Here is a 15,908-nt window from a genome sequence, read left to right on the forward strand (position 1 = left end):
TTCTAACAAAAGAAAAAGTAGGCCCTTATCTTCATCATGTGGGATTAGGCCCCAACTTCCTTAATGAGACTTCTATAGCACAAGAATTAAAACCAAGAATCAAAAATGCGATGGAATCAAACTAAGAAGTTTTTTCTCAGCAAAAGAAAAAATCTGTGAATTTAACAGAGCCCACATTCTGGAAGCAAATTTTTAATCCTCACACATTGGATAAAGCACTCATCTCTAAGGTATATAAAGAACTCAAAAAGCTAAGCACTGAAAAAACAAATAACCCAATCAACAAATGGGCCAAGGACCTGAACAGACACTTCTCAGAAGAGGATATACAATCAACCAACAAATATATGAAAAAATGCTTATCATCTCTAGCAATCAGAGAAATGCAAATCCAAACTATTCTAAGATATCATCTCACTCCAGTCAGAATGGCATCTATTATGAAGACAATCAAGACAAATAACAATAAGTGTTGGTGAGGATGTGGGTGAAAATGTACATTCATACATTCCTGGTGGAACTGCAAATTGGTACATCCAATATGAAAAACAGTATGGAGATTTCTTGGAAATCTGGGAATGGAGCCACCATTTGACCCAGGTATCCCTTTCTTTGGCCTATACCCAAAGGACTTTAAAACAGCATACTATAGGGTCACAGCCACATCAATGTTCATAGCAGCACAGTTCACAATAGCTAAACTGTGGAGCAAATCTAGATGCTCTTTAGTGGATGAATGGATAACAAAAATGTGGCATATATACACAATGGAATTTTACTCAGCATTAAAAGAGAATAAAATCATGTCATTAGCATGTAAATGGATGCAGTTGGAGAAGATAATTCTAAGGGAAGTTAGCCAATCCCCCCAAAACAAATGCTGAGTGTTTTATCTAATATAAGGAGGCTAACTCAGAGCAGGGTAGGAATGGGGAGCATGGGAGGATTAGATAAATTCTAGGTAGGGAAGAGGGTGGGAGGGAAAGGGAGGGGGCAGAAGATTAGCAAGGGTAGTGAAATGTGATGGACATCATTATCCAAAGTATATGTATGAAGACTCAAATTAGGTGTCAACATACTTTATATATAAATAGATATGAAAAATTGTGGTATATATGTGTAATAAGAATTGTAATGCCAAAAAATACAAGGAAGTACATGCATAAAGGCATGAATTGGTGTGAACATATTCTATATACAAAGATATGAAAAATTGCATTCTATATGTGTAATAAGAATTGTAATGCATTCCACTGTCATTTATTTAAAAAAATAAAATCAACAAAACTGAAAAATATAGAATGAAAAATTTTCAACCAATTACAAAATAAGACTAACAAATGATCCAACAATCTGTTTCTTGGTTATATATCCAGAGGAAATCAAATCAGGATGTCTAAGCATCTGCACTCTTATGTTCACAAAGCCAAGATATGTGATCAATTTATTCTTTATCAAAGGATAAATGAATAAAGAAGATGTGGTATATGTAGGCTATAGAAAACTATTAAGCTTTTTAAAAGAAGGCAATCAGGGGTCTGGTTGTGGCTCAGTAATAGAATGCTTGCCTAACATGTGAGGCACTGGATTCAATCCTCAGCACCATATAAAAATAAGTAAATAAAATAAACGTATTGTGTCCATCTGCACTATTTTTTTAAAAAAGAAGTAAATTTATCCTTTATGAGAACATAGATGAGGCTGGAAGACACTACACTAAGTGTAATAAGCTAGACACAAAAAAAGTTATTTCCTGATGTCTCTTATACATGGGATTTAAGAAGTCTGTAATCAGAAGCAGAAAAGAGAATGATTGTTACCAGGAACTGGAAAGTAAGTGTTGGGGGATATTAGTCATTGTGTAGAGAATCTTCATAAGAGATAGGGAGAAGGAATAGGTTCAAGAACTCTATTGTACAACATGGTGACTATAGTTAATAACAACATATTGCATTTTTGACAATTGGCAACAGTACTTTTAAAATGATCTCAACACAAAAAATAAGAATGTGAATTATATACATGATTATTTTGATTTAGTCATTCCATGATGAATACATTCCTGATAAATATGTATGTCTTTTGTCTTTATTGCAAATAATTGCAATAAAAGAGAACACAGACATTTTATGAATCCAATGGTAGGCAGGAAAACATCATACATAAAAGGATAATAAAGACAAACAACCTGATAGAAATATTTCTAAATTCATTAGTATTTCAATATATGTGCATATAAGAAATTACATAATCAAAACACAAAATCTGATAAACTAAGGTAATCATAATAAAAAGCTACTTATATGGAATAAAATACAGTCCTATTACATACAGGATCGATGAACCTGAAATAAAACCACAGAGGGAGGCTGAAAATAAGAGAAAAACAGTAAAAAATACGAAGTATAAAAGTATCAAGTTAAAAAATACACCACTGTAGCCATTTTAATATGGAGAAAAAAACACTTCAGGCAAAAACTTTTAAGGTAAAGTGAGAAGCTCAACAGTTATAAAAGAACAAGTTTCCAGGAAACTGTAAATCATAAACTTGTGTGTATCTAATTATAGATTGTTCTAGTACATGTTGCAGATTCATCTAAAGTGTGTATACTAAGAGGGTAACATACAATTTTCTCAAGTACACATAGACATTTACAGAACACCTGGGGAAACATTCTCTTCAAACTTCAGTTTTCTTTTCAGGAAAAAGATAGTATTCATAATATTATTGAAATTTTAAATAATTGATGCATATAAAGCACTTAGTACTGTTTCTGATGCATAGTAGGAATTAGTTATCATCATCACCATTCCTGTTAAACACACGAAAAACTGGCCTACTTGTATATTCTCCCCTTTGAGCAAGATGTTTAAATATGCTCATGTTTAAATATAAATGAAAATCCGAGACCAAAATACTTCTTAAAAAAGATCCATTCTCATGAAGGTGTCTTTTCCACTAGAATTAGTTTGCTTTATTGGTTTGATGAAATTCATCTTGCTATGTCAGGCATGATCATCTCCATTCTCCCTCCAATATGAACTCTCTGAGCAGGTATGAGATATTTACGAGGTAATAGTATTCAGCAAATATTCCTTGGAATAATAATCTATCCTGGACCATGGCTCTTCCTCAGGCTCTGTTTGTTCCTGTTTGTACACCCAAAGCTGATTCCCATGGCCAGCTGTGTTTCAAGAACCAACTATGCAAAGAATGGTTCTTTCTGTATGATGACTCAGTTTATTGCATTGGCTTCAGAATAAAGATTCCAATATAGGTGCAAGATGCAGGAAAAAGGGGCATTTATTGCTGAATGGACAATACACACAAGGCTTGGGAGGGCTTTTCTTATTGTTTGTTTTTATTATAGTTTTTTAATTGAAATGTAACAAAAATAGAGAATGCTTACATCAGAATTGTTCAATGAATATTCAAAACATGCATATACCTGTGTAAGCAACATGCAAAGATAGGAAATTGAACATTCCAGCACCCTCAGATGCCTTCTCATTACTTCCTCCAAATAAAATACTGTTATGGTTTGGATATGAGTTATTCCCCAAAAGCGCATGTGTGAGACAATGCAAGAAGGTTCAGAGGAGAAATGATTGGGTTATGAAAGTCTTAACCCAATCAGTGAATTAATTTTCTGATATGGATTAACTGAGTGGTGACTGAAGGCAGGTAGAGTGTGGCTGTAGGAGGTGGGCATTTGGGATATATATTTGTATCTGGAAAGTGGAGACCTCTCTCTGATTTCTGATCAGCACATGAGCTTATTCCCTCTGCTAGCATGATGTCCTGCCTCATTCTGAGCCCTAAGGAATGGAGCCTGGTGTCTATGGGCTGAGACTTCCCAAACTGGGAACCCCCAAATAAACTTTTCTTCCCCTAAAATTGTTCTGGTCAGATTTTTTAGTTGCAGCAGTAAAAGAGCTGACTAAAACAAATTACTTTCTCTTCTAACAGAATGGATCAGTTCTGCTAGTTTTTGATGTTAGTAAAATGGAATCATATGGCGTGAGCTATTTGTGATTATTTAGTATTCCTTTGAACATTAGTATGTTTGTGAATTTCATGTAAATGTTCACATGAACATACTTGTAGTTTTCCATTGTCATTGCTACATACTATTGCAGTGTGTGAATATAGCAAAAATGTGTTCATTTTTAACTTAATGGCCATATGGAGAGCTTCTTGTTTGATGCTGTCACAAACAGTACTGTTATAAATGTTCTTGCACATCTCTTTTGGAGAACACATAAATACATTGCTCTTCAGACTGTGTGTCTATATGAAACATTTGGGTCACAGGTGTACCATGTGCCACTTTAGCTGATACCACCAGACAGTGTTCTAAAGCTGCTACAATCACACTCCCTGTTAGTGTATGGATGCTCCAGTTGCTATTTTCTTGAATTTCTGTAGTTTTATTTTGACAGTAATACAGAATCATTTAAACGTTTTGGGGATGTGTATATCTCAAAGTCCTTTAAGTGCTAATAATGATTTTGAGCACGTTTTCATTAATTATTTGGATATCCTCTGTGTGGGATGCCCCTATTCACCTTTAATTCAGAGACCTTACTAAAGTCATATTTTAATATTTTTAGATATTCTACTAAATATTTCTTATAACTTCTATGGGTAATAATTTATTTTCTCGGTGTAAAATATTTATTTTTATTTGTTTTTTAAAAATATTTATTTCTTTGTTTTAGGTGAACACAATATTTTATTTTATATTTTTTGTGGTGCTGAGGATTGAACCCCATACCTCATGCATACTAGGTGGTCACTACCACTGAACCACAGTCCCAGCCCTTTATTTACTTGTTTTTATAAGGGATTGAACTCAGGGATGCTTAACCATTGAGACACATCTCAAGCCATTTTTTATTTTTCATTTTGAGACAGGGTCTTGCAAAGTTGCTTAGTGCCTTGCTAAGTTGCTGAGGCTGGCCTCAAACTTGCAATTCTCCTGCCTCAACCTCCTGAGCAGCCTGGATTACAGGTGTGCACCACCATACCCCGATCAATGTAAAAGTTTTTTTGTGTAAATTAAGCCTCTCTTCATTTCATAAACACATACCTCATTGAAATTCTTCTCATCTACCATAACAGCCTAAATCTTATGAAATGCCAGCAGGTACATAGGGAAACAGAGGAGGAATAAAAATTGTCATAAATTCAAGAAACTTATTTTCTAAATTTGAGTTACTTTTCATTTATAATACATATTCACAATTACCAAACTATATCTAGATAGTACCATGTTGTCTTGATTCTTACTAAAATTACATTGTTTAGATCTTTCTTTGAATAATCTACAAAGCACATAAAAATAAAAATTAATAAATATTGCATTGGAAATCTAGGGAGATGAAAGAACAAAGTGCTAAGACAAAAGTGATCATGGCATTACTGGGTATCTCTTTCTTAAGGAGAAGGAAACTAGAGTTTGCTGAATATTTGACAGAGCAGCATATATTGCTTGGATTAACCTACTAACAAAAATTATAAAAGCTGAAGAAAATCCAAGCCAAAAAAAAAAAAATGATAAAGGTGGCACCGGAGAAAATTCAAAGGAATGCATTCTTTAAAGAGTAAGAGTAAGATCCACATTTTTTACAACTTTGCACTGAGGACACTTGATAGTTATACCATGTTATGAATAAATGCAATCCAAACAAAATAGGTTGTCTGCACAGAGGAGTTATAAATAGGAGTTCAACAGAGAGCAGCTGCACAGAGTCAAAAGCCACATAGGAAAGAACAAGGAATCTGTATACGAATTTGTTGCTAGTCAGGGATGTCATCTGATATACTCAAATCTAAGATGCAAGATTAGTAGAAGGCATAGAGTGAAAGACTAAATATGTAAGCATAGATTTTTGCATCTGCCTAGTGCTGGGAAGCAGATGGCTATTCAAGATACACAAATTTGGGGTGACTTAAAAAAACTGAGACTTTTAGTTATGACATCAGAAGGACAAGGATTAAAATGATCTAATAGTATCTCTCTGCCTGTCAGAATAAAAACAACCCACAACCTTTCCTTTTTGTTTTTCCAGAAATATAGCAGCACGTAGAGTTTCCTCAATTAAATTTTTAAAAATTTATCCTGATTTGTTCATAGTGATGACAGAATGCAATTCATTTCATATTTCAAACATATAACACAATTTTTAAAGACAGTCGTTGTACACAATGTATTTTCACACCATTCATGTCTTAATAGTTTCACACCATTCATGTCTTAATAGTTTCACACCATACATATCTTAAGAGTTTCTCCAAAATTTTCTACACAATGTGGAAACTGATAAAAAAATGCAAATCCTGATATATAACAGAAACAATTTAATGAGATCCAAGAAAAATAACCGACTATAAAAAGAGACCCTGTGTGATTCACTTATTGGAGCTTTCAGATAGGAACTTTAAAATAACTATTATTAATATATTCAATAGAACAGAGGATAAAAATTTTGAGCAGAGGCCTAGAATTCATAAAAAGAGTAAAACTGAACCTCTATAAATGAGACATAAAATAATTGAAATTAAATTTTCAGTTGATGGGGTTAATATCAGTATTGAAACCATGGGAAAGGATTTGTGACTTGTTGTTCTTTTTTTTTTTCCCCCGAATTACAATTTTAGCTTTTATTCAAGGAAGAATATACCATTTTTATCCTAAACCAAATACAACAGTAGTGAAATTTGTACATAATATGTGGTTAATAAATATCAAGTAAGGGAATGTATTAATATACTCCATATATAATCCCCCAATTTTTTCAATATAAATACTTCAACAACTCATACCTTACACATGGTATCTGTGTAACAAATTACTATACAAAATCCAGTATTTAAAAATATAACAACAATCTTTTTTTGTGTGGAAAATACATGATAGACTTAAATTTGAGTAAAGCAAAATGTTCTTTCATGCTGTGCTCTAACCTCTTACTTGGGATACTTCTTTGATAAAGGAATAGAATCTAATAACACATTTTGTCAGAAACTGAATTCTTCAGAGTTAGACATAGTAAGAGTATCATAACAGGGCTCAATAGGGGTCTGTCAGAAAAACCCATACTAAGGCAAGGTGATCAATTTTCTCTCAATAAATAAATGAAATTATTCCCTGCAAATCCTTCAATGGACAAGGTGTAGCTACAGCTCATAATATTCAATAAGTACTTAATGAGCACAGACTGCGTAATAGACCAAGAACCAGCAAACTTTTTCTGTAAAGAGCCAAATGGTAAATATTTAGGCTTTGCAGACCATATGGTCTCAATGGTAACTACTCAAGTCAGCTGCTGTACCCCCAAACCGCCACAGTCAATATACAAACAAATGAGCATGGCTAGGTTCCCATAAAACTGTCTTTACGTACACAGAAACCTGAATTTCCTGTAATTTTCACATGACACAAAGCATTCTATATTTTTATTTTTTAAGGTGGACAAAATACCTTTAGTTTTATTTATTTATTTGTTTATTTTTATATGGTACTGAGAATCAAACCCAGTGCCTCGCACATACAAGGCAGGCACTCCAACACTGAGCCACACCCGCAGCTCCAGTATTCTTCTTTTGATTTTGTTTTTCATCGAAAAATGTAAAAACCAGTCTTAACTTGCAGGCCATATCAAAATATATAATGGGCTGAATGTGGCCCATGGTTTGCCAACCCCTGAACTGGGAATATAGTTCAGTGGCAGAACACTTGCCTAACATGCATGAGGCCTTGGGTTAAATCCCCAGCACAGAAATTTTTCATTTAGTGCACCCACAACCTGCTTTAGCCTTCTAAAACTCAAGACACAAATTTCTTATTCTTTATTTAACATAATCTTGAATATTAAATATTCAAAGTCAAATATCTTCTGCACTCTGAGGGGCTCCCTGCACCTCTGGGTCAAGCCCCTGGCCCTGAGGTCTCTGGTGAGAATGGAGCAGCTAGTCTGCACCGCCTGCCATTCCGGGAGCTCCTCGCTGCCCTCCAACGCCCCGCTGAGGGTCTGTGCCCGGGAATGGCGCGGAGCTGCGCGGCCTGGCGGCTGGGGAGCGCAGCCCCGGTGGTCCTCCAGTCAGCCACAGAGCCAGGGCAGGCTCTAGCCCCTTCAGATCCATGGGCGCCTTGCTCCTCCTCACGCGCAGCACAGCCAGAAGGTGAGTGCGTGAGGGGGTTGGGAATAGGGGTGGTGCCGCAGGGGAGGCTCCGGGGTGGGGGTCGGAGGCGGCGGCAGGGCAGTGCCTCAGGCCCCAGAGCAGCGCCTCAGGCCCCAGGCCCTGTGCTCCCAGCGCTTTCAGTTTGCCCCGCCTGGCAAGCGGCTTGCGCAAGGCGGCTATGCCAGCGGGCCCACTGAAGCAGTGTGCTTAGCAACCGCCCTGGGATGCGGATTCTCTAGCTCTGCAGCAGCGCTGGGGGCATCGCACCCTTGCAGGCCGCCTGCAGCCCGCCCGCAGTCCCGCCCGCTCCTGGCTAGGTGGGGGAGGATTTGTGATTTGGAAGACAAGTCTGAAGAAAATTTCCATACTGCCACACAGAAAGAAGAAAGGATGCAACATACAGACACACACACACACACACACACACACACACACACACACAAACACACTAAATTAAAATGAATGTGGGAAGTTGCAAAAAAAAAATTCTAATCAGAGTTTCAGATTAAAAGGAGAAAAAAAATGATGAACCAGAAGAATTATTAAAAAGAACTTGTGGAGAATTTTCTAAATATGTTGATACATCAACATGGGTTCATGATAGCCAAAGCAAAATAAATAAATAGAAACTCACTTTTAGTCACATTCTATTTAAACTGAAGAAAAATAAAACACTATGAAAAAAATATAAAATCCGTCCCAGTAAAGAAGACACATCACTATTAGGGGGATAGCAATAAGAATATTGCTGACTTGACTAAGAGACTATGGAAGATAAGACAATAGTAGTAATATATTTAAAGTAATGAAAGAAAGAAAAACTCAACCTAGAATTCTATATCTTGCCAAAATATCCTTAAAAAATGAATGCAAACATTTTAGACCAACAAAATAAAAGCAAAACAAAAAAACCAAACCTTAGAGAATGCTGCAGAAAAGAAAAAAAGAGCAGTCCAAAAGACCAATCTAAATAAATATTAATTATATTACAGTGCATAGGTTAAAATGTATGTAAAGATAAACTGTTAAGATTATTGCAAAGAACAACTAAAATAGATTTGACCTATTATAAATTTCTTGCAGTATAAGGGAAGTGTCCAATCACTTAAAATCAAAATTAAATATCTAAAACATTTAAAAATGTGTTTTAACAGGATCTGTGATTATAACATTGATCAGCTATAAAGAAGTTTAAACTTTTGCAAACACACAGAGACAGAATTATGTTTCATGAAGTGGCAAAATAAATTATTTTTTTCATTTTATACATTTTGTTAAAAAAAAGTATGCGGCAGACACCCAAGGAGATATTTCACAAAACAAATTAGTATCTCAAATTAAGCCACCAAAGGATTGTTGGGAATGTACAAGATGCCGTTAACAATGGCAAAGATCAATTGATTCAAAATTGAACAATTTCGAGTTTTTGAAGTTTCAGATAAATGTGCATGATATAAAACATTGCACAATTAACATTTTGTAAGACAAAACCACCTTAATACTTAAAGAAAAATTAGTCATAGATGGACACAAAAATTTTATTTTATTATCCTTATGTGGTGCTGAGGATCTCACCAGTTCCTCACTTGTGCTAGGTGAGTGCTCTAACCTTGAGCCACAAGCCCAGCCACAAGCACCTTACTATTTTAAAAAGATATCAATTTATATCCCCAAACCACAAATTTGTATCATTAGTTTTTGAATACTTTAAATTTTAAAAGAAGGATTTCACATAGATACAAAATAACTAATTTCCCCCCTCACATTGTAGACATCAATTTTCCATTTCTTAGGTCAAAACTAAAAGTTCACTTTCCTTTCCAAGCAGATACCTGAAGTTTCTCAACTGCTCTTTTCTGCTGTGTGATGCATATCAAAATATCAATTTCTATGAAAATATTATTTCTATGGTTATTAAAATGTATGCATGTGGGGGTGGTAGAAGACATGAATCACCCATTTATTAGTTTTTTGAACTGTAGGAAGAAATTGAAGATAGTGATTTTGTGTTCTTTTCCAGTGCTCACTGGTTGAATCATGGGAAAGTTTTACAGATTTCCTAGATTTTTAACTTCAATTCAAAATTGTTTTAAAACAATTCTTTTTTGTTTTAAAACAAAAAAATACTTGCTAATTATTTAATAATACAAAACAAAATTGACAATGACTTATTTTTACTCACTAATATCACAATGCATGCAAGTGAATTAAATTTGAAGTTCCAATGGAAGAGCTTACTTGTGACATAAGGGAATTGAAATAAGAATTTATGTGGAAATTGAAATTTTTCATTATACAAATCAGCAATATGATTTTATAGGTTATTCTAAACATAAATACAAAATACTTGTTATTAACAGCATTATGAAAATTGATTTCAAAACCTATAAGAAAAGATTGAAAGTTGTATTTTTGAAACTCATAAAGTCATCTTTCAATTTGCAAAATATTTTTTAAAAAGTATATAAAGTATATAATACATAATAATAATACTTTGACTCAAGATTTAGTGAATTTGCTTACCTTGAATGGCAGGATTTTTGCTTCAAACTCAAATCAACTCAGAAAATTTCAACCAGTTTTGTCAATGTAAGTGAGAAAATTAAAGAAAGATAATTATTTAGAAGTTAATTAAGTTACTGGAAAATTTTAAAGTATATTTTGAGCATCTTAGGTATACAAATATATTTTTTTCAAGTGACATAATATGAAATCAATTTAGATCAAATAACTCAGATGAAAATTTAGCATTATATTGAGGTACACTAAAAGTATAAAATTCATTCTGGACTTTGAAGACTGTATGAACATAATTCAAAGTAGTTCATATATAATGTTGAATAATTACAGTAATGATAACATTTTATGTAAATTGTTTCAAATAAAATATATTATTAAATCAATTCATTTTTCAGTCTTATCTTTTTAAATATTGCCACTGATATTTTAAAATTTCACATGTAGCTTATATTATAATTCTGTTGCACAGTGTTGATATAATTATTTTTGTGACAATATTAAAGGACTGAAATTAATTGATTTGCAGACATATCTTCACCCAGCCATTGAATAATATACTATTTCCTCCAGTGTTCATGAAATGTCTATCAAAATAAAATATATTCTGGGCCAAAAACTCACTCTCAATGTATATCCACATACTCAATCATATAAGGATTTCTTTCACACTGACCACACTGGAATTAAGCTAGAAATCAACACTGGAAGGTAATTGGGGAATCCCCACATGCTTGACTGTTGACTGTTATACACATCAAAGACCAATGGGTCAAAGAGTGAAGCACAAAATAAATTAGAACATAGTTTTAACCAAATAAAAAACATTACATCAAAACTTGTGAGATATAGCCAAAGTAGTCTTTAAAGGGATATTTGTTCCATAACACATATATTGGGAAAATAAAAGGTTGAAAATCAGTGATTTAATATTTCTCAGGAAGTCAAAAGAACAACATAGATCAAAGCCAAAGAAAGATTGATGGAGATAAGAGAATAATCAATGGAAATTAAAAATACACCAATAACAGAAGAAACAGAAAACCAAAGTTAATTTTTAAAAATAGAGATTAATATAATTTATAAACCACTGGTAAAAATGATTTTTTAAAAAGATAAAACTTGTGTGGCATACCATAAAAGGACATTTAATTTAATATTATTTATTTTAAAAGAACATTTTAAATCACATTATGTCAATTCATTTAGCTAACATGGAAACACCCCTTGAAAAGCACAACAAGACTGACAAAAGAAGAAAGAAAAATCTGAAGCACTTTATAAATGTTAAATAAATTTAATCTGTATTTACACAACATATACATTTAACTATTCATCACATGGTACTCCATAAATATGTACATTTTTAATGTGTTAAACACATTTGATAAACAATTAAATTTAAAAATAAGCTTTTACACAAAGAATAGTACCAGTTCAGATCTCTTTAAATCATTCAACCTTATTCAACACAATTAATGATTGAAAGATAATACTTTATTAAAATTCAAAAACTTTGATAATCAAAATATACCCTTTGAAATTGAAAACGCAAGTCACAGACTGGAAAGAAATATTTGCAATACAAACAACAAAACTTGCACATCCAAAACATTAAGTCCTCTAATATATCCATTAAAAAGAAAGAAAACCTAATTTAAAAAATGGGAGAACTTGAAAACACACCTCAAAAAATATGCAAATGGGAAAAAAAGCATATGAAAAAGTGACAAATATGATTACTTATCAGGAAAATCCAAATTAAAAATACAAAGTACCACTCAAACAAGAGAAAATGCTAGTGTTGGTAAGAATGTAGAGAAATTGTAACTGTTGCATGCTGTTTTGGGGAGCCTACATTTTCAGTCATCTTTGAAAAAGCTGGTCATATACTAAAGCTCAACATATGACTAACCCAAAACTTAGATGTCTGCCCATGGAAAGCAGTCATTATATCCACATAGATATTAACAAGGATATTTATAATCTTGATATGGAAACTAACCTCCAGTCTATCGATGATAGAGTGGGTAAACAAATTGTGGTATGTCCAGCATGGGATATGGAGCACGGTTATAGAATGGACTGCTCCCTGTAGAACCACAGATAACCCCACAGATAAAACCAAAAGATGCTGTGCACAAAGAGGATATTTATATTTCCATTTGTATGAATCTCAAGCAATCCACAGTAAAAGATACCTAGAATAGTAGTTTCCTGGGATGGTGTTGGAGTAAACTGACTGGGAAGGTCCACCAGGAAGACTGTGGGGCATGTGGATATTCTGTATTCATGTATATGGTGGATGCCCAAATATAAACATAAAAAATTGTGCTTTCTTTACATGTTAAACATTTAAATCATATCTTTAAGTCAAACATTTAAGATTATATACTTCTCTCTTTGTATGTTATATCCCGATTTAAAAAATGAGAAGATTAATAACCATCACAAGTTTGGGAGATTGAAGAAATAAAAAAATGATAACCAAAAATTTTATTCCCAGTCCCTGCCATTTACAGAGATTCCAGTTTGAGTTTTGCAGTTTAGTATTTATTCTTCTCCACACAGTATTCCTTAATCCAACTGTTTTTACATTATCCTTACATGACTCTTTTGGCCCACTTCTTCTCCAGAGTCCTTTATAATTATTACTCCTTGAGCCACTGGAGAAATCTTCCCCACTGTTTTGCCCACACTATTTATTCATCTCCTTTATTCTGTAGCTTTCCTGAAGAGTTATCCAAAGTTCTAGGCTGGTTTAAAATTTTCATCTGTTTCCTATACTCAGAGAACTAGTAGCTTAAAGACTAAGTGCAGGAGTGAAACCATTTGTGTCAGATCAACTTCCTAGCTGGACTTTTGTGGCTGCATCATTCAATCTCCTTAAAACTCAGTTTCTTCAAGTATAAAATTGCCTTTCATTTCAGAGAGTTATTGAGAAGTAGCACAACTTATACTCTGCATAGTGCCCAAGATGTGCCCAATGCCCAGTGAATATTAAGTATTGCCACCTAACATGACAGTATGTACTTGGAGGAAAGGGGGATGAAGGTGAGGATATTCACTAAGTGAAGCCAAGATTTCAGTTCAGGGGCCTCACATGTTGGCTTAGGGGTACCTCTCATGGATTTCACACATGGCACAGACCATGACCCTCTGTTGAAAATAAGGTCACGATCAGAGCTGAACTCTAATAAAGACTAGAATATCTCAGTTGAAAATGCTCCTTAGCAAAGCCTTCTTAGGGCTAACTTTGTAATTTATTTTGAAACCATTTTATTGGGGAAGGGGGATACTATTAGGGATCAAACCCTAAAACTTCTGCATGCTAGACAAGCAGTCTACCACTGAGCTACATCTCCAGCCTTTTAAATTTCATTTTGTGACAAGGTCCCACTAGTTTTATGTTATACTATGTAACATGTGTCCCAGAGCAGTACTTACTAGCTGTGTACCACAAAAAGTGTACTTACTGGCTGTGTACCATAGAAGACAAGTAACTTAGTTTCTCTTTGCCTTAATTTTTCCATTTGTATAACCAGGATTATAAGAGAACTGACTTCATAAGGTTGAGGGTAAATCCTTAGCATAGATTAAGGCTCACTAAATCTACCTGTCCCCAACATAATGGTTGTCCGTGTTGTAATTTGCATCTTGTGGTAGTAATGTCTCACCTTGCAATTGCTCTCCTCTGTGCCCCAAGAGTCTGATCCTCAAGGTTGTGTTGCCTGAGCTCCCCTGTCCTGTCTTCTTTTGGGGTTTGGCAAGGAAACTGAGGAACAGAGGGCAAAAGGAGAAAAATCAGGGCATTTTTTCCTGCTCATCCTCTCTGGCGCTTCACTTTGGTTATGACTCATTCAGTTCATGATGTCAGCCTCTTCCTACTGCTCTGCTCTTTCTGGTCCTCTTCAATAGAATAGTGGTAATGTTTCCACTGATGCTGGTGTCTGGGTAAACTCATCACTTGTTACTTTCTTGAATGCTGCCCATGTTACAATAAGTGATTTCTTAAATAAATTCTCATTGATTAAACACTTCTAAATGGAACTGACCTCTTACAGAGAGTTTTATAAAAACAAAGGTACCTCTGCAGATTCAGCTGACTCCATGGAAAATGGGCACAATTCATCAGTTTCCATCTTCATGCCGTATTCAATTACATGCCTTCTAACCTGAGTTTGTCGGCTTTGATCCAGTTTGTGTGTGTATCACTTCCCTGAAGATGGGTCTCCTTGGTCTCACAGTGCTCCTAGTCCAATGGGTAGAGAGGCAGGATGGCCAAGCATCCAGTGCTCTGTGCAAAATAGTAAAAGCATACACTCTGGACTGTCCAATTAGGAAAATGCACTATCTCTGGAGGATAAATAAGAAAAGGCACCTGCTGGGGTGAACAAATTAGAAAAACATACCCTTCATAGTCTAGCCTAGCCAGAGCCCTGGCTTGGAAAATTGGAAGTGGGCATTTCAGTCCTCAATAGGGCCACTTGGGTCAGCTGCTGCCTTTGAAATTTCCTGTTCAGGAATCAAATGGCAATGTTTTGGTGCAAATAGTGGTCTTATTTCCCATATTGTAGAAAATAAAATGAAAATATTATGGATTTTTAAATTTCAATTTTATTTTTCTCTCCCCAATTCTACTTGATATTTTGGTTCATGCTGCTGCTAAATTGATAAATATTATATAAATTCTGTCACAAAAGTATGTTAATTAACTTTAAATCCAATACAATATCTTGCTCTGCATTGAGCACCATGACTTCCCATCATCCACAACCTGAATGTATTTTAAAATACTGGCTTAATTGAATAATGTCAGACTCAATTTACTAATGGAGTTTAAAAGATACATCCAAACATTTGAGAATACCTATACATCATTACTTATTTTAAATGGTAAAGAACAGCACAAATATGCTAATTTGTTTTACAGTTATACAAATATTATGTATTGATTAAAGAAAATGGTCTATATTAAGGTTAAAATATTTTTTTAGTGAATTTTTCTTCCAGGTTTTTACACACAATACATTTGTTAAATATAATCAAAAATATTATTATGGGTATTCCCAAATAGTTATTTATGCATTTCTATTTTCACATTTATTTAGAATTTAAAAACTAAGCTAATACTCAGTAGCTGTTATGCTGAGACATTATACATATGTGTACATTCTTTTATTTATTTAATTCAGACAAGTAA

This window comes from Urocitellus parryii, unplaced genomic scaffold, assembly GCF_045843805.1.
Source record: "Urocitellus parryii isolate mUroPar1 unplaced genomic scaffold, mUroPar1.hap1 Scaffold_67, whole genome shotgun sequence".
Taxonomy (NCBI): Eukaryota; Metazoa; Chordata; class Mammalia; order Rodentia; family Sciuridae; genus Urocitellus; species Urocitellus parryii.